The sequence below is a fragment of the Manis javanica genome, chromosome 12 (assembly GCF_040802235.1).
Source record: "Manis javanica isolate MJ-LG chromosome 12, MJ_LKY, whole genome shotgun sequence".
NCBI lineage: Eukaryota > Metazoa > Chordata > Mammalia > Pholidota > Manidae > Manis > Manis javanica.
This window is the reverse complement of record NC_133167.1, coordinates 1,106,983-1,132,764: the sequence shown is the minus strand read 5'-3', so window position 1 is coordinate 1,132,764 and position 25,782 is coordinate 1,106,983. Positions and strand designations below refer to the sequence as shown.

At 57.2% G+C, this 25,782-nt stretch overlaps 2 long non-coding RNA genes across 2 annotated transcripts; both read left to right on the top strand.

The window, feature by feature from the left end:
• Positions 1-13,475: 13,475 nt before the first annotated feature.
• LOC118970785 (uncharacterized) lies at positions 13,476-24,054 on the top strand. The gene is made up of 3 exons (XR_012123201.1): positions 13,476-13,927; positions 16,136-16,279; positions 23,775-24,054. It is a non-coding gene; the product is annotated as an uncharacterized lncRNA (long non-coding RNA).
• On the top strand, positions 16,288-19,789 carry LOC140844722 (uncharacterized). The gene is made up of 3 exons (XR_012123202.1): positions 16,288-16,542; positions 18,323-18,401; positions 19,074-19,789. It is a non-coding gene; the product is annotated as an uncharacterized lncRNA (long non-coding RNA).
• Positions 24,055-25,782: the final 1,728 nt, after the last annotated feature.

Below are 25,782 nucleotides of genomic sequence, written 5' to 3'. Positions count from 1 at the left end.
CATACATGCCGACATCTGGGAGGTTTATATCACAGACAAAACCTCAACAGACCCAAACCAGAAATGATCAAGACCACACACCTTGATCACAACAAAGAAACAACAGACTAGAAATCACTGACAAAATTAAAACCAATCAAAAAGACAATAAAAACAATATCAACGTCTGAAAACAAAACACAAATTTTTAAATGTTCTGTCAAACCAATGCTGGGTCAGACAGAACATGAATCGCAAAAAGAGCTGGAGAACATGGATTTAAACTTCCACCCAAGAAAACCTCAGAGGTGGAGCTGGTGCTCTAGTGAGAGTCAAATGTGGTATGTACATATTCGTAAATAAAAATATTAATAATAAATATATCGAAACTTCTACCTCAAGAAGAAAAAAAGCAATAGAATTACAGAAAACTGAAAAAACAAGCTAAAATGGTAAAGTCAGAAAGTAATGAGTTAGAAACATGCATTAGAATTGATAAATAAATCTAGGTGCTCATTCTTTGAAAAATTTAGTAAAATAGATACTCCCCCTTTTTTTGCAACTAGCATGACACTACTCAAATCTGTGGAGCACATGACAGACAAGGAAAACTAGACTTTTGATACAAACATTTTAGACAAAATGTTAGAAAGCAAAATTAGTAGATCAAATAACAGGACTGCATTATTCATCCTGACAGTGCAAGGATGGTTCAAGAAATCAGTTTCACATAGTAACAGGTAGAAGGAGAAAAACATGTGTTCGTCCCAGCACTGTTTACAACCGTGAAAAATTGGACACAAACCAAATGCTCATCAAAGGTGCAGTTGATGAATAAATCATAGGCCATCCTCACAATGGCCTCCACATAACTATCTACAAGAATTAAATAAATCTATAGGTCTTGTATGGAGAGAATTGCAACATAAATTATTAAGTGAAAAGAGAAGTCAGAAAAGCAGTACAAGTGTATTAATATATAAATATGTGAAACATAAATATGGATAAAACACTTCATGCATTTGTAGGGAGAGGCCCGTGGCTAGGAGGTCCCAGACAATGTCACCCCCAAAGGAAGGGTGTATATTGGGGAAGTAAGCCCTGGAGGCACCGTGGCTGGGTTCGTGGCTCTTGCCCTCTTCCCGGGTGCTCAGCTGGCTCACGTGACCTTGAGCCACTGTGCAATGTCTTGCTGCTAAATTCCTGGCAGGGAGCAATTCTGCAGGTCTGTCCTCTTCCCCCACCCACAGCCCCTCCCCTGCCTGCACAGGTTAGGCAGCTGCGAGCTCAGCCCCCTCCTGTCCAGCTAAGGGGGACCTTTCAGGCCTCCCCCAGTGCTTGGCTCTGGCCAGAACCGCCAGGCACAGTGGCAGGCAAACTGTCCCTACCTGGCATTTCCACAGAAGCAGGGGCGATGCCACAGTCCCCTCCACCCAGGGACCCCAGAGCCCCACCAGACCACACCCTCCTTACCACCTCAAGCCAAAATGGAAGGCTATAAGGCAGAGGGGTGGGATGGGTCCTGCCGTGGCTCTGAGCAGGGCTGAGAGGAGACGGGGAGTGGCAGGAGGGGGGGCTAGCACCTGGCAGAGGCCATGAGTCTCGGGGTGAGCACATCGTGCACCAGCCAGCGGCTACCAGCACCACTTGCAATCTCAGGCTCTAATGTGCACATGCTGAGGCTGGAGTCCATCAGTGCGCCCCGACCCCCAGAAGGCAGGGGCATCGCGCTCAGTGTGGCTGCTTTTCATCTGAACTGCTCCCGGACAAGCATGGATTACGAACAGCTTCCAGGAACAGAGACGTTTGACATTCAGCCATCCCCCCACCACCTGGGTAGCAGTCATGGCTGAGACCCAGCGTCCCCTGGGTGCCCTGGCCCCAGCCGGCTTTCTTGATCATCTGCACGCACTCAGAATGCAAAGTCATGCTGGAACACGTGTGAACAAAGATTCTGTCCCGTGTAATTCCAATTGCCATGATTTCCATTTTCTGTTTCTGCTTCCTGCCATTCCAGTCGGTGCCGTTCAAGGCACTGGGTCTAGGTGGCTGTCCCTCCCCTCCAGGGAACTGCCTACGTGGCCTTCAGGTGAGCCTCACCTGTCCTCACCTGTGCATCTTCACCTCCACAGCACTGGCAGAGCTGCGTGAGCGGCGGAGCGTAGTCAGTCCTTGCACAGCAATGCAGGAAGAGTTTGGGAGACGGAGATCCGCTGCCGGGAAACAAGGATCCTGAACGGGCTCACGCGCCCTCCCAGGACACTCCGGGCAGCCCTCCCTGGTTGCGCCGAGGCGGGGAGGCGACCGTTGTCCCTCTCGGCCACTCCCGGCTTGGCAGCCTGACTTCCTGAGGACTCAGGGTGACGGCCGCACAGCTGAGTGAGTGGCCAGGCCCCATGATGGGGCCCACATTGGGACCCCCCACAGGGTGTGCTCGGTGCCCTGTAGGGACGTCGCAGTGGGGTGGAGACTGCAGACAGGCTGCAGCAGTCGGGAAGAAGGGGCCATGAACATGTCCTTTGTTGCAAAGAAAAGTAGGAGCTCCTCGAAAATGAAGCCTCCCGTCCGTCACCCGGCTGTCTGGTCCGCACATCAGCTAGTGGGTGCACACTGGAAACGTCTGCCTAGCAGAGCACTGCTCCAGGTCAGGCAGGAGTGTGTGTTTCGCGGACGGAGACCTCACCTCCGGGAAGGTCCGGAACCTGCTCCTCCCAGCTGCATCCCCCCTGGCTAAAGTGTGTGCCACTCACTCTCCTGGCCCTTTGTTGCCGCCCAGGGGTGTTACTACAGGTCAGTTCGAGGGCTGGTTGGTCATTGTCTGTCCCCATGGAGGCTGGGAGCTGGGACTTAGCAGTCCCTCCCTAAGCATCACCATGAGTGGGCAGGGACCCCAACCCCAGAGACCTGGGACCCTGGCAAGCTCAAGCTGAGGCCAGCGGATGGGCAGGGCTTCCTGAGAGGGACATGGAGCCATGGAGAAGCAGAGACACTGCGTGTGGCAGCAGGGGGTCAGCGTGTGTGCCCTGGTCCTTGCTCTCCTGAGACAGGGTGGGGGGCAGAGCTCAGGTCCACAGGGGGGGCTCAGCTGGCAGGCTGGGTGCAGGGGAGCTGGGGTGACCACGGGGAGTCCCAGGGACAGGTGGGCATAGACACGTCATGGAAGTCTGCGCTGGCAGTGCCCCTCTGCTGGTGGGGTCTGGGCCAGAGAGGGGGACCAGGAGAGAGAGCTGTGTTGGGGGGCACTGCAGCCCTGGGTGAGGCACGGCCCTGCCCCGCCTGGCTGCCCTCTGCCTGTCCTCACATCATCATCTCGCCCGGAGCTCCTGGGCAGACTGACAGGCTGGCGCCCTGCGATGCCCCCGTCCGCCCGCCAACGCTCTGTGGCCTCTCTGAGTGACAGCTGTGCCTGTAGGCTTGCCTCCCGCACAGCGTGTCTGGTGACCCAGCTGAAATGGGCAGAATGGCAACTCAGCAAGGGGAAGCCCATCCTCCCTCCTCTATAGGCAGCCCCTAAGATTCGGGGTGGCAGAACCTTCCAGAAATTAAATGTGGCTGCCACCTGGCCCAGGACATTCCCTGCCCGGGTGGGACTGACCTCACAGGGCTGACCGGGACCTCAGAATCAGGGTTTCTGCAGAACAGGCGAGGGGTGAGGGGGTGTGAGGACATGGAGGGGTGTGCCTGGACGGGAGGGCCAGGTCCATGACAGCCTGGGGACACCCAGGGCCACCTGGAGGCTGGCTGCTGGGTCAGCATTTGAATGAGTGACCCTTCCCTCCCTGCACCTCAGGCTAGAATATCCAGATCTTTGCCTGTCCCAGCTTTGTGCCAGAAGGTCCTGTCAGCACCCCCACCCCCACATGGAGCCACCAGTCACCAGTGGCCTGTCCCCACCACCGGGACCCTGCTTGTCCTCACACTGGCCTTCCCTGGAGCCAGTGTGCCCCTGGTCTGCAGCCCACACTTGGGAAGCCCTGGTCTCTGCTGTGACAGGAGTGCCTTGCATCTCTGCCCTATGGCCCAGGCATGGCAGCCCCCACCTCAGCCCCCACCCCAGAGCCCAGGCCTTGCGGGGAGCAGCATTTCTTGGAGCCCCTCCCCAGAGTTCTAGTTAACTGCCAGCTCTCAGAGCAGTGGACGTCCACTCTCTCCCTGCCCCTCCATTACTAGTTCTCAGCCGAGGACGGAGCAAGCCCTCAGGGGGCCCCAGGAAAGCCTGCAGTCTCAAGACAGGACACCGGCCTCCAAGGGAAGGCTGGCCTCAAGGGAGGAGGTGTGCGGAAGGAGGCAGATTTACTCTCCGTCTGCCTGAATCACTGAGCAGCATTTTAGCCAACAAATAAATAAAAATAGTGCATTTGAGAACACTGTGTGTGAGGCGGGGGGTGGGGGAGAGGGGGCGGGAATAATGTCCTCAGTATTCCCAGCACCAAATCAGACCTGTGAAGTACTGCCCTCCTGGGTGGGAGGGCTCTGCTCCTGGGGTCCTGCCCTGGGGTCCTCCTGCTCCTGGGGTCCTGCCCTGGGGTCCTGCGCCCAGGGGTCCTGCCCTGCGGTCCTCCTGCTACTGGGGTCCTTCTCCTGGGTGGGAGGGCTCTGCTCCTGGGATCCTGCCCTGGGGTCCTGCGCCCAGGGGTCCTGCCTGACTAGCAGAAGGAAGTTGCTCCCGGCTCTGTGTCTGAGCCACCCCCCTGCCATGCCCAGGTCTGTGGTGGTCAGCCGGGAGACCCTAAGGTGCAGAAGCTTCAGTCCTTGAAATGCCAGCCCTTGCTCTGGAGAACATGGATGAGCTCCAGGAAGGAGCGCTGGCCTCCTGCCAGAAGGTGGCTGCCTGTGACCGGCATGCCTCGCAAGAAATAATGGCTGCGTGTCACTGGCAAGGCTGATTTACCCGTGAGAAAGCATCCAAACCAGAACATCCGCAACCTTCCCAGACACAGGGACTGCGAGGACGGTGCCGAGGGCAGCATCCCTCCTTCCTACGAGAACCGAGGGCACCTGCCTCCTGTCAACGGCGCGTGCTGGCTTCGGGGGTGACCAGGGCTCCCCGCTTCTTGCACTTGGTCTGATCCACCTTGACCAGCCTACGTGCCACTGAGTAGTTGGAAAGGCGCAGAATGCTGCCTGGGTCGTGGTGGAAGCGAGCACAGGGCATGCCTGCGGGCGGGCACGTTTCCCCTGTGGGGCCGGTCTGCAAAGTGGCCGGAACGCCCGGCGAGCGAGCCGGTCCCATGGCCGCCCCGTGCCAGGTGCCCGACAGACGTTTTACAGCTTTTCAACAGGCGAGAAACCAGGCCCCTCCCGGTGCTGCCCCGGGGTGCCCCTGAGGAGGACCCAGCCGCCCAGCCTCTCCTGAGTCTAGGCCCGGCCCGCCCCGTCCGCCTAGTCCCGCCCCTCGCAGCCCGCTCCGCCCCCTCTTGGCCCCGCCCCGTCCGCCTGGCCCCGCCCCTCCAGGCCTTGGCCTCAGGGCACGGGCTCGGCTCCGGGCCGCATGGACGCTGGGCGCAGAGAGGCTGGCTGGCCCCTGGCCTCGGACCCCCTCGTGGGCACAGGCGCGCAGCCCATGGCGGGTGGAGCCTCCGACACGGCCTCGGGGAGGGATCTGGGGTGCGGTCTTTTTCCTCCAGCCCAGACGCCCTGCCCGGGCCCCCACTGTAGGCCTCCTTCTCTTCGCCCCTCTGGCCGAGCCCCGGCACCGCCGTTTACCCAGCCCGAGGGCGGGGCGCGGGTGCGGGCTCATCATGGTCAGGGCCTCCGGTCCGCTCACCGGGAGCACGAGGGCAGCGGTGCCTGCCGAGGTTGTCAGGGGAGCCGGCAGGCCGGCATCCTGCCTTAGGTCCCACCAAGTCCCGGTCCTCCCACCGCTGCGCACGCTGAGCTGTCAGGAGGGCAGTGAGTTTGGGATGGGGCGCCCATTTGGCCTCCGCACTGGGTGCTGAGCGCAGGATACTGCTCGGGTGGGACTCACACTTGATGGAGGGGAGGCAGCATCGTCCTTGGGCAAGGACGCCATGAGAACAAGTCCCCGGCAGGGAGCCAGCTGGGCCTGCGCTGGAGCCCTCAGGGTGGTTTGCAGGGCAGCCGGGCAGCCTTCTGGACCACCTGGTGAGGCTCAGAGGACAGGCTGTGGGCTGGCATGGGAGCAAGCCGCACGGCATGGCGCCCCATCTCCATCAGCCCAGACGTAAACCCATGCAGCAGGGGGAAGCCCGGTGGGGCAGGAGCCACCACCCGCCTGCTGCTCACTGTGGTCTCAGGGCAAACCCACTTCCCCATCGTTCAGGGCCAGGGTTAGCTGGTGCCTCTGAGGAGCTGGATCCCAGCTGGGATGGAAGCCTGGATGCTGGGCAGGGGATCTGGGCACAGGGAGCCCCCACCCAGTGTGGACCGGGGGCCTGGGTGGGGCAGGGGCCAGGAGGAGGCAAGCAAAATGTCCTCCCCATCGCCCACTCCCGCTGCAAACCTGTGGTCTGAAGGATGGAGTGCGCTGGCAAGTGCGCACCCCGAGGCCCTGCAGAACCGGGTGGAGACCGCAGTGCCTTGAGCACACATCCTCCCAGATGGCCCTGGTGCCTGGGCACATGCAGCTACCCCACATCCCACCCACCACGGCCCAGGTCCTGTTCCCGGGATAGTGTGTGGCTGCAGTCCATGGTGGGGGGCCCTTAGCCAAGGGAGCAAGCAGCTCTCCCTGCAGGAGGTCGTGGGGAGTTCGGGTCCTCATCAGCCCTCGGACCCGCCCGGAGCTCTGGCTGCTGCCGCTCCCTGCTGTGCTGCGGCAGTCGCTTGGGACCACACAACACAGATGGGGCTAAACACAGACGGGGACTTGTCTAAGTCTGGAGGCTGGGGGTGCTGGCAGCACCCCCTGGTTTGCCCGCTGCCACCGCCTTGCTGTGTCCTCACCCGGGGCGAAGGGCTCTGATCCCCTCCCTCCTTACCAGGGCGCTGATCCCATCACGGACCCCTCCCCATGTCATCAGAACCTAATCACCTCCCAGAGGCCCACCCCTTGCTGTCACTGGAGTCCGGGGCTTCCACACACACAGCTGAGGAGAAGCATTCAGTCCAGCGCACACCATGCCACAGCTCTCCTGGCCCCGGCGTTGGCGGCCCACGGCTGGACCACGTTTGTCCACGTCCCTCAGGAGGCGGCTGGATCCCTCTCCCCCAGATCTGCTCTCTTCCAAGCCGAGCCGTCTCCCCACCGAGGCGCCGCTGCCCTGAGGGACGGCTCTGAGGATGGGAGGGAGGGCCGGGGCGCCTGCGCAGCGGGATCGTGGACAGCTGGCTGGGTCCAGCAGGGGTTCGCCTCTTCTGTCACCCGTCTGTGTACTGAGGCCCTGCAGGCAGGAGCCTGGCCATCAAGAGCCAGTAAGACTCAGTAGGCTGGGCGTCTGTTCTCGGGCAGCTTGTGACACCTCAGGGCCTCAGGAAAGGGCCAGAATTCCCACGGGGGCATCAACACCATCTGAAGAACCACTGGATTTTAAGAACACAGGAAGTACTGAGGGAACAGCGTCCGACCCTGGAGATATGCGTGGTTTGAGAGGAGAGATGTCAGCAGCCCCTCTGCGGAGGCCCCCACCTGGTGGGGGCAGCAAGGCTTCCAGATGCACCTGCCCCTCGCGTGCTACGGGGGACATGGCAGGGAAGAGGGACCGGGAGCACCGGCCTCACTGCCCTCGCAGAGCCAGCCATGGGGGTGGGGGGTGAGGGGTGCAAACAAGACCCTGCCTCGTTCCCCCCCAGCTGATGGGCTGGGGGAGCAGAGCGCAGACCCCCAGAGCCGCCCTGGGTCTGCAGGAGGGCATGGGCAGGGAGGCACCAGATCTCTCTTGCTTGTCAGCTTCCAGCCCTCCCCTTCAATGCCCCCGTGGAGAGGCTGGGGCAGTGGGCGCAGGTCCTCGGGGGCCCTGTTCCAGGACTCATGGGGTTTGGCCTCCAGGTAATGAGATGCAGGCTGAGGCCCTGCAAGATGTCCCTTAGCAAAAGTGCTCACGACTTTGCCTGTTTGCAGAGCCAGAACCACCAGTCTCATACTGCACCACCCTGTGTCGGCCTGTAGGAGGTGCTGTGTGCTGGGCTGAGGCTGCTTTCCCACCTGCAAGGGAAGTGCCCCTGGACTGACTGGCGATGTGTGGCACAGGCGCAGAGGGGGCAGCATCGGTAGAGGTGTTCCTCCTGCAGGGAGTGATCCCTCACTGCAGCCAAGATACTCAGGACACTTTCCCACGTTCTCTGCCCAGGCAAATACTTGGTGCACCTGTCAGGTAGGTGTCCCAAAGCTGCAGTCAAGGCCAGCGCTGTGGGGTGGGCGGCTCTCCCCGTGCTGTGTGCTTCCGCCTGGGAGTAGGGGTGCCATGCGGGAGGCAAGTGGCTGCACTTCCAGGCCCTGCTCTTTGCACTCACCCCTACCCTGCTGTTTAAAAGAAAACACCCCTGGGAAAGTTGGTAGTTATTTCCCTTTTTCTTCAAGTGGACATGGACTTCCAAGTTCTGGGGCCCCAGAGCCAAACCAGGTGGCCAAGGGCATCAGCACCTCTTCCCCTGAAATAAAAGCTGAGCTGCAGGGCCAAGGGCAGGCTCCTCTGGGGCCCCCCAGCCCGGGTGGGGACCTCTTCCCCTGAAATAAAAGCTGAGCTGCAGGGCCAAGGGCAGGCTCCTCTGGGGCCCCCCAGCCCGGGTGGGGAGTGCTGGCAGCCAGCTTTCCTCTCAGCACCGTGACGCTAACACAGCTGCCCGGAGCTGCGTTCACTCCGCGGACCGAGAAAACCCACCAAGGAAACAAACGCTGTGCCCTCCCTGCAGGGGAGCCCGCGCAGAAAGTCCTACCTGACAGGGCACGAATCAGGCACAGACTTTTGCTCGATGTTTTTCTTAATCCAGAAAAAGCAGAGCGCCGCTGAGACAGGCCTCAGCCTCCAGTGAAGGCCGTCTGGCTCCCGGTGAGCCTGCAGGACCCCACTCTGCCCCAGTCCCTGTGGGACGGGGTGTGGTTTGCAGCAGACAGCTGTGGTTCGGGGCTCTAAGGTCTTTGCCCAGCCCTCACCAGCTGCAGCACTTCAGGTGAGTCCCTCACCCTGAAGACGGTTTCCTCTCCACCGAAGCGGGCGGCCCCCAACTCACTCACTCAACAATGGGACTTCTGCTGAGTGAGTGTGAGGCCCCCCTTAGCAGAACTGCTGGGCGAATGAGGGCGTGTGGAAGGCGCTGAGCACCTCGCCCACCCCGCCCCCACCGCCTTTGTCCCAGGACCTCTGCCTTCTGCCAGGAAGGCTGGCATTCCAGAGATTCTCAGGTGGCCCAGCCACCCTCTCTCCTCTGTGGGACTTGGACATGGACTCAGATATTCCAGCACCTTCTAGCCTGGGCTTTCCTCCTGCAATCGCTGCCTGGCTGCCCAGAGACCCCTCCTGCCTCCCTCTCTGCAAATAAACAAAATCCACACTTGGGTTGAATGTCCTGGAGAAAAATAAGTGGTGTTTACCAGTACCTTTCCCTTAATGCTCAAAAAACCACATCGGGGTGACATATGGGAAATAATCACTGGTCCATGCCCCTCTGTGTGCAGGCTAACGGAGATGTCCTGGTTCTGGGGAGAGTGTGGGGAGCAGACAGCCAGGCTGAGCCTGGACCCCGACCCCATCCCTACCTCACCCCAGAAGGGTCGTGGGGGACCGGGCGGCCCACATCCCAGCCTCCACCCCAGGCATGAATGAAGGCAAAGCACCCACCACCTGCTCACCCATCAGTCCTGGAGGTCTGGTCCTATGCCCTGCTTTTGGTATAGCTATTTCGTTTTGCTTTTTTGTAACAGATTTATTGAGATGTAATTCACAGCCATATAATTCACCCATTTATCGTGTGCTGTTCAACAGCTTTTAGTACATGTGCCGACGTGGGCGACCATCACCACTGCCAATGTTAGGACATTTTCCCCATCTCACAGAGAAACCTAGGCTTCAGCTGCCACCCCCGTGCCCCACCCACCCAGCCTGGAGCAGCCAGCACCTATCCTCTGTCCAGGCACAGATTTCCTGGCGCTGAACATTTCACATAAACAGAAAACACCACTGCATATTCTCATTCAGCCCACCGTTTGTGTCTGGCTTTTCTTGCTGAGCGTCCTGTTTTTAAGGTCTGTCTGTGTCACAGCGTGAATCAGCGCTTCTCTCTTGTTGCTGAGTAGGGCTCCCCTGTACGGACGTGTGCCCACACCTGCCTCAGCTGATGGACATTCAGTGCCTCCCACCTTTCAGCTGCCGCGAGTAACGCTGCTGTGAGCATTCGCTGTGTTTCCCACTCACCTGTGTCTTCCCTTCTCTTGGGCCAGTACAGGTGGTGTGGCCGGGGCCCAGGTACCTCTGTGCCCACTTGTTTCAGCAGAGCTCAGGTTACTTTCCATGGTGCTGGTGCCATTCTAGGTCCCCCAGCAGTGCCTGGGGATCCCGATCCTCACCAACACTGGTTTTATCTGATGTTCTGATTGTAACTGCCCCGGAGGGTGCGAGGCAGAAAGCTGGTTTCTTTTCCCTGGGGGTATCCAGGCCATGTGCATGGTCCCAGCAGAGAGCAGCATCTTGGGCTGGTAAGAGCCCCTGGGGATGCACTTGGGCCCCGTCGGGTGGCCCAGGCCAGTGTGTGATGCCGGTGAGGCTGGGGCGTTGGCTGGGGGAAGGAGGAGAGGGATGGGACCTGAGGCCTGAGGAAAGCCCCAGGCCCTGTGCCTTCACACAGACACCCCAGCCCACCACCCCCGCCACCCCCACTGCTGGGCATCCAGAGGCCTTTAATCAGGAAGCCTCCACTCTTCAGTTCTGGAAATTTTCTCCAGTTACTTCTTTGACCCCCTGATCCCTGTCAGGGGCGACTCACCCAGCAGTCCTGCTGCGGCCAGGGCGGAGCTCCACCCCAGCACCCACCCTCCTCTGCGACGCAGCCCCACCCACCTCTGGTGGCAGCCACCCCGCCTGGAGCCTTCCTGCGTCCCGCACCCCAGCCTGCCGTGCTCGCACCTCCTAGTCTGGTCTGTAAGTGCAGTTCAAGCAACGTCTCTGTCAGGGCTTCCAAGAGCCCCAACAAGTTAGGCACCCCCTCGGGGTCCCAAAGCGTCCAGGGCACCGCTCTCCCAGCTTCAGCCAGATGGCCCTGTCGCCTTTCGGGGGTCTGCCTCAGACAGAGCTTGGTATACAGTAGGTGCTCAGTAAATGTTTGCTGAATTAATATGTAAATGAGTGAATGAATAAATGACACTGTAAGATGAGGACTTGGGAAAGCATCGCCAAGGCCCTGTCGTCTGCAGGAGTGGGAGGGGCCCTCTGGGGGCCACCTCAGGGGCTCAGCCAAGGCCACACGTGCCTCCCAGCCCAGCTTGCAGCTCAGGCCCCATGGGGGCAGGGCGTCCCAGTGCCTGTCTATGTCCTAATGTCCTCTTCTAATAAGGACACCTAATTGGATTAGGGCCACCCCAAATGACCCCACTTCCACTTAATTGTCTTTTTAAAGACCCTGTATACAAAGGCAGTCACATTCTGAAGTACTGGGAGTTAAAACTTCAACAGAGGGATTTGCGGAGTTACAGCTCAGCCTATAGCTTCTATCTTCTAGTTCATTGATTCTCTCTTCAGCTGAATCTAAGTTGGTTTTTAACTGTTCTATGAAGATTAAACCCCACTACCTATAAAGTCCTTTCTAGAAGTTTGTTTTTGTTCTTTTTCAAACCTGTTCTTTACTTAAGATTTCAATTTATTCACTTATTTTATATTTACTTTCAGGTTTTTTAGTACACAAAGCCCTTGGGGTCTCTGATCCTCCCAGTTTGGGTAAACACTGACTGCTGAACTCACATTCAGAAGGTCCACCTACACACACACACTGAGAAGCCTTAGGACCCAGTGCTGGAACAGGCCTCAGGCATAATTTTGCTTTTGTTTATTCCAGACACCCAGCACTGGGCAGGGACTAATTAAACGTTAACCCTGGCTTAGAACTCCACATGGTACAAACCTACATCCCCCAAAATGTTCAAGGAACAGGCCTGGGGGCTGATCCTTCAGGAGACACTTTCTTCCCAGAGTCCAGGCAGAGATAAGAATGCACGTTGCATCTCTAAACTGGTGGGTGATTTTCTAGCCTGGTTTTCAGGCATCCCTCAGCATACCTCACCTCTAGTGTCTGTGAAATGGTGGTGAGGACGTGGGGAAGTGGACCCAGCCACCTTCTAGACCTAGACGGTCCCACACAGGCACACAGAAACAAGGACAGAGATGGCTTTGACAGCATGTAACAACCTACACTGACCTGTGGCATTTTATTTCTTACTAAATAAACACCTGTGGCTAATAGGCAAGGATGTTAACACATCTTCCTCCATCCTACACCCCCTGCAGCGGCGGTACAGGCATAGGATTGGGCCCCCCCAAAGACGGCACCTTCCTGTGTCTTAGACGGCAAAGTGAGCCGTGAGGGAGGAGGGTCAGTATGTGACTGCACCAGAAGAGGGTCGCTGGCTCCTCGGGGTGGCCATGAAGGCCACCAGCTCAGGGGGACCAGGACGATGGCAGGAAGGACATCAGGGAAGGCCACTGAAACAGGTGGTGTGTGTTTTTCCAGGCAAACAGCTGGAAAGATCCAAGGAATGGCCTTGTGGGAAGAAGAGTGAAACAAGGATGACGGAATATGGGCAGGCCGATGTGACAGGCTCTGGCGGCCCCGGAGGAAGCGTGACAGCAGGCAGCTGATGGACGGAACAGCCAGCAAGCAGAGGGAGCCACGTGTCAGGAGGGGCTCTCCTAGGCCGCAGCGGGTCCAGGGCCGGAGAGGGGGCAGACGCAGGAGAGCCCCGAGGCTAGGGGCCAGGCCCTGGGAGGGAGGCGGTGTGCCAGGCATTCTCAGGGCTGTGGGCCACTTGGGGCACAGGAGGAGTTGGGGTGCAGAGGAAGGCTGGGGGTGGGCCCCACAGGGTCCGGGGAGGAGCTGCGGGGAGCAGAGCGAGCAGGCGTCGGGTGGGGCGGAGGCTCAGCAGATGGCGTGAGCCACGGGGAGCAGCTGCCTTCCTCAGCAGTGGAGCCGGGGAGAGGAGGGAGCCTTGGGAGGGGCCAGGCCGCACCCCTTGCTGAGCGCTGTGAGGTGTGGGGACTGATGGGGCTCAGCTCACGGCAGACAGTGGGAGACGGACCAGAAGGAAGGCAGTGAGCTCTCCATGGAAACGGTGCAGGACCCCTCCGGACAGTGTGGGGGGAGCTGAGGGGAGGCCATGCTCTGCTCGGGGGTGGGGACTGGACACAGAGCCATGGCGGGGTGCCTGTTAGCTGCCAGCACAGGCCCCAAAGGCAGAGGTCTGACGTCCCAGGAAGGGGGCCCGTCTCTGTGCATGAGCCTCCTGGTCCCAAACCCCACAGGGCCGCTCCGCCTCTCACCCAGCAAGGAGGCCTGCAAAGCTGGAGGGGAGGCCTTGGCCTTCAGGAAGGGAAGGGACAGAGGGGTGTGGCCTCCCTGGCCTGCAGACCTTGGAGCCACATGGTCTGATCCCCTGTTACTTCCAAGCCGTGTGAGAACCGGCGCGGCCAGCACACTCACGCCACTCCCAGATGGTCTCTGTTACCCACTGGCCAGCCAGCAGGCAGCCTCCCTCAGCGAAGGATGACTGGGAAGTCAGGCCGCTCACTGGGACGGAGCAAGAGACCAGCCAAGGGCGTGGGATGGAGACCCCAGCTCTGCGGACCCGCAAGCTGGCCAGCCAGCCAGTGTACAACTGGCAAGTGTGTTCCCTGCCAGACACCACTGGGCAGACCAGACCAGGAGCCCTGCCCCGCAGGAGCTCAAGCCACCCTTGGAACACGTCATTAGCCGAGCCCAGTGCCTCTTTCCTGGGTGCCACCTGCCCAGGACTGTGTGGCAGCAGCTGCATGAAGGTGAAGCCCTGGGAGCGATGCCCATCCAGCAGGTGAGCCAGGCCTCTGCCCGCAGGTGCCAGGACCCCAGCTGTCCCATAGCTTCCTTCTCCGGCGGCTTCTGCACACACCCTGCAGTCGCTTGTCCTGCGTGGGAATGAACGCTGCTTCCAGCACATCCGCCAAGAAAGGGGGTCAGAGGGGCAGAGACGGGCGGTGCCTGAGGGTGGGTGGGGCTCCGCCAAGGCCGCGGGAAGGGGGGCGCAGGGAGGCCCGGAGGGAGGCACCGTGTCCCATCTGCCCCGCTCCCTGAACAGCCCCCTCTGGGCTGACCTCGCAGCACCGCGGGCAGCCCTGAGTCAGAGCCAGACGCTGCCCCCGAGCGGAGCTGCGTGCGCGAGGGCGGCGGGGGCAGAATCTGTCTTGGGGTCCCACGCGGCCCCGCAGGCCGCGCCCTCGGGGTGTGACCCGCAGACCGGCCCCCCCACGCACCCCGACCGCGGCTCGGAGGCCGGGCGCCCGGGCGCCTCCCGCAGCAGGGGGCGCGCGAGCTCCGGAAAGCGCCCGGGGGCGGCGGCGGCCGCAGCCTCGGGAATAAAGCGGGGCCAAGGCCGCGCCCCCGGCTGGCGGGTCTGCTGCAGCGAGTGTGCCGGGGGCGGCGCCAGCCCGGGCGGGGGGTGGGCCCGGCGCCCTGGTGGGGAAGGCGGCGCGCGGCAGCGGCCGGCATCCGTCGCCCTTAACAATGCGGACTCTGTGGTCGCAGGGCCGCAGGGGCGGGAAAGGGAAGCTTTTGTTCGGTGGCCGGTGACAGAAGCCCGTTGTGGAGATGCTAGTCTTCCTCTGCCACCGACAGGCTCGGCGTCCTGCTGGAGCAGAAGCGGCCCCGACGGGCGCCCCCATTCCACGGCTGCCCCCGCCCGCGCGGAGCACCTGCCGTGGCATCCGCCCACAGTGGCTGTGCCCACGGGCCGCACCCTGTCACCTGGCGATGAGATGGCAGAGGGTCTGCCTGGGACCAGGCACTGCCCGCCAGCAGGCTTCCCACCCTGGCCCTGTGATGTGCTTGCTCGGTGCCCTGCTCGGTGGGTGCAGGGCGCACCATCTTGAGCCTCCTGGCCCAGGAGAGGAAGCTGAGCCCCAGGGGCAGTAAATGACCTGCCCGAGGTCACACGGAGAAGTGGCAGAGCCGGTCCTCCGTCCGGGACTGTCCTACACCAACGCCTCTGTGGGTGAACTCTGAGAGCATGCACGCAGCTGGGCACATGGCCACGTGTTGGCCTCTGAAGGAAGTGACCCCTGGCAGGGTCCAGCGGCCTCCCTACCACAGACCGCCTGGTCTCTCCTGCAGTGCAGAGCCGTGTGCACCAAGAGCAGCAGGGGATGCCGGGCAAGCTGTGGGCTGCTGCGGCCAAGCAGGGTGTGGGTCACTACCTAATGTGCCTGGCCTTACACCCACAGGACACAGGCCTCTCGGGGTGCAGCCTTCTGCACCCCTGTATGGGCAGGGCCATGATTTTTGCTCTGGTATGTCCATCCAGACCCCTGAAACAAACACCAAATCCTCCAGCCAGAAAAAAATGTCACACTGGATGCCACCCATAAACACAAAATGCTTTTGAATCCCCTAACACACAAGGGAGTTCCATGTGGCCCTGAAGCCCCCCAAGAGCTCCATGGTTTGGTTTGCTTTCAGTCTGTCACCTGTGAGCCCACCTGTGGGTCCCACCAGCCTCAGAGCAGAGGGAACTGAAGGGAAAGGAGGTGGTGGGGCTGCAGGATGCCCGGCAGGCGGAGGCGGATCTGGCTACTCCCTCAGGTTACAGGGACCCCACGCCCCTCCTGCACCCCAGTCTGTGGTTATAGTAAATGTACAACCGTCAACCTCAGGCCCTGGCATGCCCCCCAAAAGGCTTGCTCCTGAGGACCAGCTCTGAGAAGGCAGGGGGAGTGGGGCTGATGGAGTGTCAGCCTCAGGATCAGGCAGGCCACCCTCATCCCCATCAACCCCCCCAGCCCCAGCTAAGGGCTGGTCCTCGCATTGGAGCCGAGCTCCCGTGAGCCTGGCATGACTTTCGGAAGTCCCCCACGCCTGCCTGGCCCCCGCTACAGCCTGCCTAGAGCAGGGCTAAAAACAGCCCCTGCTGGGCGCTGCCGACAGCCAGCCGTGGGTGTGGGCAAGGGCGTGGCCTCCACCCCTGGGCCTCAGCTCTTCCTCGGGACTCTCCCTCGGTCCCCAAGGAGCTTCCTCTTCCCACCTGCAGGTCAGCGGTTACACCTCACCCGTGCACCATGGCCCTGCGCCAGCCTGGGAGACACATGGCCCTTCTCCGTGGGGTGCAGGGGCTCTCAGAGGGAACACGCGGCACTGAGATGGTCAGCAAGCACCCAGAAGACCAGTCTTCGCGGTGGGTCTGCATGCTTTTCCCTAACGCATCATGCAGGAAGCTGACCTCAGCAGGCTCAGTGGCCCTGGGCCTGACCAATGTGCCATGCGTCCACTGCTGTGCGACAGCAGTTTCCGTGGCCTCATTTGGGCCTTGCTGGGCCTCGCTGTCACTTTGCACCCACGCTCACAACAAAAGAAAGTGCCAACTCAGTCAGAGCTCATGCAAGAAGGTGCCATTCCTTCCCTCCCGAGCTCACACTCCTTTCAGGCCGGTGTGCCCAGGTGAGAACCCCATCTACATGGCCCCCACTTGGAGCCCCTGCCCCTTCCTCTTGCTCACTGGGCCCCTGAACCAGCTCTGCTAGGATGCCTCCTGGGGCCCCCACCACTAGGTCTGCCCTCCAGCTGGGCTCTTGGCCTCTAGCAGTGGTGCCCTTGCTGGCCTGGCACACCCATTGTGCTGTCTGCCTTCTGCCCCTGCCTTCCCAAGCCAGCCTCTCCTCCATGAAGCCTCTGCGCCCCCCACCCCCGGCACCTGCCTTCACCCTGGGTCACCCCCACAAACCTGCATTCGCCCCCAAGCCTCCATTCACCCTGGGTCACCCATGCACCTGCCCTCACCCTGGGTCACCCCCACAAACCTGCATTCGCCCCCAAGCCTCCATTCACCCTGGGTCACCCCTGCACCTGCCTTCACCCTGGGTCACCCCTGTGCTTGCCTTCACCCTGGGTCACCCCTGCGCCTGCCTTCACCCTGGATCGTGCACCCCATTCCTGAGTCTCCTCCCCCATCTCCCAGCAGGGTCTTGCCCTCCTGTCCAACCCAGACCCCCGGGGCTGTCAGCTGCCCCACCCCAGCTGGAGTGGGAACATATGTCAGTTGTGAGTGTGCTGGGCTCTGCCGTCCTCTGGGCAGCGGGCCTGCTGGAGGGGACTGGGCAGGAACAGGAGCCCTGAGCAGGCCTGCCTGTCCTAGGAACTGATGAGCTGCTGACAGGAGGCAGCTGGTTTCCAGTGACAGGCAGCCTGGGGCGATGGCACCTGTCGCCGTGCCTGCCCTTCGTTGCTGAGCTGAAGGCAGGGTCTGCACATCTTGGGGGAGCTGGCCAGGCCCCTCCTGGGCTGCAGAAATCTGCCAGCTCAGACAGCCTCCGGCCAGGGGCTCCCAGCACATGGCAGCCCCCACACTGGACACCCCCAGCCAGATGGGGCCTGGAGCCAGCCCTGAAGCCTGGGACCCCCCATTCCCAGGCCCGGGGAGGGGTGTCTGTGAATAGCAGTCAGCACATTTCAGCACCCAGGAGACGGGGTCCGTCGTGCGCCCACCTGGGGCTCACTGGCTGTGCGGCCTTGGCCAGGTCCCCATCCTGGCCGGTTTCCATCTGTGGAAACCAGAGGATGTTGGTGTGAGGCCCTAGCACCTTGCCAGAAAGTGAGCACTGGCCCCTCTTTCCTCTCTGCCCCCTGCCCCGTCCCTCCCACCCAGCCTCCCCCCTGGGATGCCCTGCTCTGCTGCTGTAAGCCCCAGCCCCAGCCCTGCAGGTGCCCCTGCCCCAGGGCTGCCCGGAGCGCTCCACCATGGCCTGCGGGGCAGCGGGGTCTGGGACGAGCAGCGAGGACCAGCCCCAGGGCCTCACCTGCAGGAGCCCGGGCAGCGCCCAGTGCAAGTCGGACTCCTGGGCCTGCATGAGCAGAGGGGTCCCCCTGGCCCCTCCTCAGCACCCACTGTGTCTCCGCACACACTCCACCCAGAGGCTCAAAGCCACTGCAGAAGCCCCTCAGAACCAGCCCGGACCCTCCATCTGGATGCCTGGCCACCAGTGGCCGTGCCTTCCGCTGCCTGCTTCTCAGCTGCCAGGGAACGCCAAGGGCTGTCCCGCCTCCCGGCTTCTCTGCGCCCTGCCTTAGAGGGAATTCCCACACGTGTGGGGGGGTGGGTAAGGGGTCTCGTGAAGCCCCCCCCACTTCCCACCAGGAAAGAAAATGCTTCCTTGCTTGCCTCCTTCACTTCCCTTTTCCTTAGAAAACTTTCTTAAAGATGTTTTGTTTTGTTTGTCCTTAGAATATAACTCACTAAGATTTCACACACAGAACACTGCTTTTTGAGAACTGGTCAGCAGCTGGCTTCACTGCTCCTGTTGGTGAGGCATTCGCACACCCAGGGGGGCACTGCGCACCACTAGGGCGCCCACTGAAGTCAGGCTCCGGTCCTGCCCCTGCTCCGCGCCCCCCACCCCAGCAGCACATTTGCATTAGTTTGGGGTTTGTCCCGTTGCTTCTCTAAGGAAAGAATGCAAGAGGCCCCCGAGCCCTGTGTGCGACTGGCCCCAGACTCTGCCCTGCGCCTCCTTCGCTCACATGGCGCCCACTCAGCGAGGGCACCACACACCCAATCCCGCGCTCTCCCTTGTGGCTTCCTGTGGCTGCACGGCCCTCCCAGTGGAGCCCGGAGAATTCAGCCCAGCAATCTCCTTGGGTGGGCTTTCGGGGGAGTTTCCAGTCTTTGCTGCCACTGAGCCTAACCAGGGAAAGTCACCCTGTGCATGTGTGACTGTGTTTTCCCAGGGTGTCCTGGGCAGAGCTTTGCTGCAGTGGGACCCAGGGCCAAAGCCAAACGTACTTGTAACTTGGCTGAATGTTCCCAACTCCTTCCACAGGAACTGTGCTATTGCAAATATTTTGTGTGTCTTTTAATCTTGCTCATGGTGTCTTTTGCCCTACAAATGTTTCAATTTATTTAGGCAAATTTATTTGTCTCTGATTCATTGCTTTTGGATGTTGAGTCATAATTACAAAGCTTTTCTCTGCCATAGGTTGTAAAGGAAGTCATCCGATTTTTTTCCAGCACTCGTATGGTCTCAGCTGTGATCCACTTGGCATCTGTTACGAGTGCGCCCAATTTTATCTTTGTCCATGTGGCTATCCAGGTGTCCCAAAGCCATTGGTTGAAAACCTCATCTTCCCCCGACTCACTTGAGAAGCCACGATGATCATATTCCACATGCTCTTGAACAGATTCCTGCGTTTTCTATCCCCCTGGTCTATTTATCTGTAAATGAACTGTTTAATCAAAGAAACTTTACGTATCTCCTGGTCTCCACCTCTGCTGTTTCTGCTCCTCTCCCTGCCTGGCAAGGTGTCATTCTTTGAGACCCAGCACAAATGTCCCCTTCCCTCAGTCACTAAGCTCCAGGCACACTGACCTTTGTCCTGTCCCTCGAACAAGCCACGTTCCAGCCTTTGGCCTCTGGACATGTCAGCTGTTCTGCAGAAGGCCCCCCCCAAGACCTTCACCTAGATGGCTCCTCCACGCCTGAACCTCAGTCCAAACAACACCTCCTCAGAGAAGTCATCCCTTTATGCCAAACTGTCTTCATCCTTTACTGTTTTATTGTCCTCATAGTGCTTATCTGTATCTAAAGTTATTTTACATGTTTGTTTTATGCTACATATACTAGAAGGTAAGATGTATAGAGAACTGACTTAATATGCCTTATTCTGTGATGGATGCTCAGCATCAAGAACAGTAGGGATGAAAGGAGCTCTGTACACAGTTTTGGATGGATGGATGGATGGATGGGTGAGTGGACAGAAGGATGGATGGGTGGGTGGATGGATGGCTGGATGGGTGAGTGGACAGAAGGATGGATGGGTGGACGGATGGATGGATGGATGGATGGATGGATGGATGGATGGATGGATGGAAGGATGGGTGAGTGGACAGAAGGATGGATGGGTGGATGGATGGATGGATGGATGGATGGATGGATGGGTGGATGGATGGATGGATGGATGGGTGAGTGGACAGAAGGATGGATGGGTGGATGGATGGATGGATGGATGGATGGATGGATGGATGGATGGATGGATAGATGGATGGATGGATGGATGGATGGGTGGGTGGATAGATGGATGGATGGATGGATGGATGGGTGGATGGATGGATGGGTGGATGGATGGATGGATGGATGGATGGATGGATGGATGGATGGATGGATAGATGGATGGATGGATGGGTGGATCAATGGGTGGGTGAGAGCTCTGTGTAGGGCAGGAGTTGGATCCGACTGTCTCTGCCCCAGCCCAGAGGAGGTAGTTAGTAATGTCTAGCACACTGAAAGGCAAGGTGCCAGAGCGTGAGGTAGCACCCTGGGTGCGAGGGTTTTAGGGGCTTTAGTGGTCTCTGGGAAATGGCGAGGTAATGCATGGGACCTCAGGGCCAAAGGTCTGGTACCTCAGGCTCTCTGAAGCCCATCCTGTCTGGAGCTGTGAGGTTTTCTCTTACCCTAACTTTGGCAGGGGGACCACCTGTTGTCTCCTAAGCAGGACCTGGCATTACCTTCCCAGCCCTGACACCAGTAATAGACCAAGTAATAGAATACCCTGCTAAAGTAATAGGACAAGTATAGTGGGCTGTGTAGACTTAACCACTGTGCATTTGGGGACAACACCGCTCTGGATACTGAGGTGAGCATCACCGTGAGACGGTGGCACTGACCCACAGAGGTGTGGTAAGGACTCAGTGAGCTAACTGGCACCCGTGAAACCTCTGGCTCCTATCTGGAGCATAGCAGAGGCTCAAAAGTGAGTGTTGCCACCCTTCCCTACCCCTCCCTTTCCTTTGCCCCCTACCCTCTTTCATTTTTTATTTCTGTGTATGTTTAACAACAAAGTAGAAATACAATTCACATATCATACATTTCACCTACTAGTCTCATTCTGTGTCTCTAGATTCACTTATTCTGGACATTACACATGTGTGGAACCATGCAGGACCTGCTCCTTTGTAACTCTCGTCTCCCCTTTGAGTGTTTTCAAGGTTCATCCACGTCATAGCATTTATCCATACTTTGCCCCTTTTTATTGCAAAATAATATTAGTTGCCTGATACCACATTTTATTTATCCACTCATTATTTGGTGGGCAGTTGGGTAGTTTCCACTTTTTAGATATTATGAATAATGCTGCTATAAACATTCCACGCAAGTTTTTGTGTAGGCATATGTTTTCACTTCTCGTGGGTATAGAAGTTCTGGGTCATATGATGACCCTATAGTTAGAATTTTGAAGAACTACCAGACTCTTTTCCAAAGCAGGTGCACCCTTTTACCTTCCTATGAGCACGATCTGAGAGTTCCAATGTCCTCATGTCCTTATCAACACTTGTTACTGTCTGTCTTTTTTCTTGTAGCCATCCTATTAAGTGCAAAGCGCTATCTCATTGTGGTCTTGATTCGCATTTCCTCAATAGTTAATGATGCTGACCATCTTTTCATGTGGTTATTAATCATTTGTGTATCTTCTTAGGCAAAATGTCTATTTAGATCCTTTTTCCAGTTTTTAATTGGGTTGTTTATCTTTTTATTCTTGAGTTTTAAGTTGTTTATATATTCTGGGTACAAGTCCTGTATCAGATAAATGATTTGGAAATATTTCCCCCCATTCTTTGGGTTGTCTTTTCATTTCCTTCATGGTACTATTGGCAGAATGAAAGATCTTAGTTCTGATGAAATCCAACCTACCTATTTCCTTTTCCCACTTGTGATTTGGTGCCATATTGAAGAAATCATTCTTTATTCAGGGTCACAAAGATTGACTCCACACTTTTTTTCTTCCAAGAGCTTTGTTGTTTTCTCTCTGCATCACGTCTGTCAATCACTGTGACTTAAATTCCGTGCACGGCGTGAGAAAGGGGTCCGGCTTCTTTCATGTGTGGATGTCCAGTGGTCCTAGCACAGTTGTTGAAATGTTCTTTTATAAGTGGCCTTGGGTTTGTTTTATGATTCAAAAAGTAATACATACTTTTTAGAGTGCTTGAATATTTTGAACAACAAAAAGAGGTAAATTAAAGTGAACAATAAGTCTGCCATCTAGAGATATTTCAGAGCCCATCACTTGGAATTAGGAGGCTTTATGTAAGAATGAGATTATCTCTTGTCTCGCTGTGCTAGTTTTGGTCATTTTAAAAGGCTTCATAGTGGTCTTGTGGCTGGATTTACCATATATTCACTCCTCTGTTATTGGAAATTAGGATTTTTAATATTTTAGCTTACAATCAGAGCTGTGGCTAATGGACCAAATATGTCCTATGAGATGAGGATATCATTAAACCATGGTAATTTGGTGAACTTGCTTAAAATAAATAATATTTGTTGCATTGTTTTAATTAAAGTAGTACATGTGTATAAACTCAGAGGCTGCAGAAATAGTGGAAGGTGGAAAAACAGCCACAGTTCCCCACCTAAAGCCACTCTTAAAATGCCAGTGTGTCTCCTTCTGTTCTTTTCCTGTGTGTGGCTTGTTTGCTGCCTGAGGGTTTCTTCTATGAAGTGGGGTCGTACCGTGCATTACAGGACATCTTATACAAACCACCATATACAGTCCATGATATTCATGTTTCGCTTGTCTATTATATAGGTGTACATGTTTGTGCAAAAGTGTTTTTCTTTCTTTACTTAGGATTATTTTCTTGAGTTTGCAAAGAAAAAGTACTTCTTAAAATAGAGTGGAATTACCAGATTAAATAGCAAGAAACAGTTGAGTTTCTTGCCACAGTGCCATCCAAAATAGTTCTACTAATACAACCCAGCCCAATAATGGATAGCTTTTTTTCTTAAAGCCATAACTATAATAACATTTTTCTTTCATTTGATTTTATGATGATCTTCCTATAGCTTTCTATATGCTTACTGATAGGTTAGAGTTCTTTTATATAAACTTTTTGTCAATGTGCATCCTTAGGATCTCCTATTGGGATCACTTGTTACTGGGTAGTCATTACATTTGCCTGATATTTACATATAATACTTTTCTTAGTCTGGTTTTTGTCTTTTGCTTTTGGTTATGTAGCTGTTGAGCGTAAAGAAATCTTCAATTTGTCATCATATCTATTGATTTTTCTTTTTACCTTATCCTTTGATTTTAAAATGGGAAAAATTTCCCCATCCAAAGATCTAATATTTATATCTGCCTTCTTCAAGATTTTTATTGTTTTATTTTTATTGCATTTAACTTTGTAATCCTTCTACAGTTTACTTTGCTGTATGATGTTTTGCTGGGCTTTTTCCCTCCTTCAAAAATGTCTAGTTTGGTAATTCATCAAGTATTCTTTGTCTTCTGCATTCACGCCCATTTTGGCTTCACTGTGCCTTCAAGCACCTGTGTGCAGTGAACTCTGCTGTCTTGGTCCACCTGCCCCACCCCAGCCCCACCCTGGCTTGTATCTAAATGCATAAATCTTGCCAGTGTGCCTGCTCTTTAAATATTTTTATGTTTTGAATAGATACAATGTACAAGTGGCCCAGAATCATTAGGTGAATATCCTTTAGTGACAGGCCCACCTCCCTGCCCATCTCCTAGGCATCAATTTCCTTAAGATCCTGGAGTCGTCCTTACTGTTTTAATCATTGGCAGGATTAGTCCTTCCTTGTCAGTTTTTTGTTTTTTGCCATTTCTATATATTTGATCTTCCCTATTAACTTAGAACTGTTTTTTCAAGTCCTCCCTTCTTCCAGGTGCCCTGAGAACGGAGCAGAATCAAGCCCGCCTGTCCACTGGGGAGAGCTGGTGTCTGCGGGGCACCCGCCTTCCTGTCCAGCTGTGCGGTGTGGGCTTCTCTGTGCGGACCCCCCCTCACGGTGCGGGATAGTCCTCATAGAAGTCCAAGAATTCTCTGGCTAAGGCTTTTCTTGGGTGATTTGTTTCTGTGGCCAGTTTGAATTGAATTATTTTTCTCTTATAGTTTCCAAGTTATTTCTGGTATTAGGAAAAACATAGATAGAATAAACGGATATGGATAGAGATCATATGTGCACCCATTTCTATTCAGAATCCTATCGGAAGGATCTTTAAAATGCATTTTCTGCCGAGTCTCCAACAGATAAACTGTTCAGAACATACCCCTCTTCTCAGCCGCTGCGCACTGTCTCCTCGCCCCGTCCCGCTCCAGGCACGGGACCCTCACGGCGGGCAGCAGTCTCCTGGTTCTCCTGGCCTCCCTGATTCACCCCCGAGCGGGACGTGTCAGCTGATGCCGCGGACTCTCCGAGCTGTGGTTTCTTGCCCAGAGAGAGAAGGGCTGGGCTGCAGTTCCTTCTTGGACCTGGAGCTGGTTTTGAGGACCCCTGTGGAGCGTCCAGGGGCTGCGCAGAGGTGGCCCCTGGCCTGGTCTCCAGGGATCCTCTCCTGTCAAAGGTGTCCGCGGCAACCTTCAGGGTACTGTTTCTCCAAAGATGCACTCTCCTGGCACACAGCCCGCCGAGGCTCCCACTGAGATCTGCGGGCCCCAGGGAACTGCACCCCCGGAGTGCTGCTGGGAAACTGGACACCAGCCTGCGGGAAAGGCTTATGGTGGCTGGGGGGACACACAGATGTGGAGCATTGTTTGAGAACCAAGCACTCAGCTGCTCGCTGCTCAGGTGGCCGGTGCTAGCTTGTCACAGGGTTTCCAGGGTTGGTCCCTCTGCCCACCTGTCAGGACGCAGCCCCACAGGCAGTGGGAGGGAAGGCCTGGCCTCAATAGGGCTGCAGGCTGGACAGGCACCAGTGAGGATGGACACCTCACCCCCCCCACACACACATACAGTACACACACTACACACACTCACATGAGACCCAGGGGTCAGGGTCCCCGTGCTGCCCTGCCCCCGGCGCTGCAAACACCCCTTCACCCCATGTCTGGGTGGGGGCCTGGCTGCTCTCCCAGCCGAGGGCGGCAGGGTCCCCAGGCACATGCACACACACACTCCACCTGCAGACCGGGTGCTAATCACACACACATCCCCCCAAGCAGGACATGCCGTGGTTACAAAGAAGATGACTGGAGTGAGGCAGGGTGACTGGAGAGGGGGCAGACCAGCACAGGGACCCCAACCCCTGGGTCTCATGTGCATGTCAAGGCCTCAGCCTCGAGGGCCAATGCCAGGGCCCCCACCCCACATTTGACAGGCCAGCACCCCCCTATCCTGGTAAATGGGGTCGTGGTTGTGCTCACTGGTGACCTCCCGCCACTGAAGGGAAGGTCATGTGTCAGGTTGCACCAGGTTCAGGCAGTGTGTCCCCACTGGAACCGGTCCCGGAGCTCAGCTGGATGAAGGGCAGCCTGCCATTGCTCCCCACAAAGGGTTCCTCTGCCCCTTCCCGCCCCAGGCCAGATGTTGGGGCTGTGCCCTAGGCACTGGTCTGGGAGACCCAGCCTGCAGGGGCAGAGCCCGGCCCTACCTGAGTCAGTCTGACACCAAAGGCCACATGAAGTCATCAGCTGCGTGGCGAAGCGCCCCTTCTCAGTGTGGCGGGACACACACGGACTCTCTCGCGGCGTCTGTGGGCCACAGTCTGGCACAGCCTCCTGGCTCCTGAGACTGCAAGGCACCAGCGGTCTGAGCCCTCATCTGGAGGCTGGACCCAGAAAGACTTGGCCTCCAGCTCCCCGGGTGGCCGGCAGAGTTCATTCCCTCCTGGTCACAGGACTGAGGGCCCAGATTCCTGCTGGCTCTGGCAGGAGCCCTCGCACCTAGAGGCCAC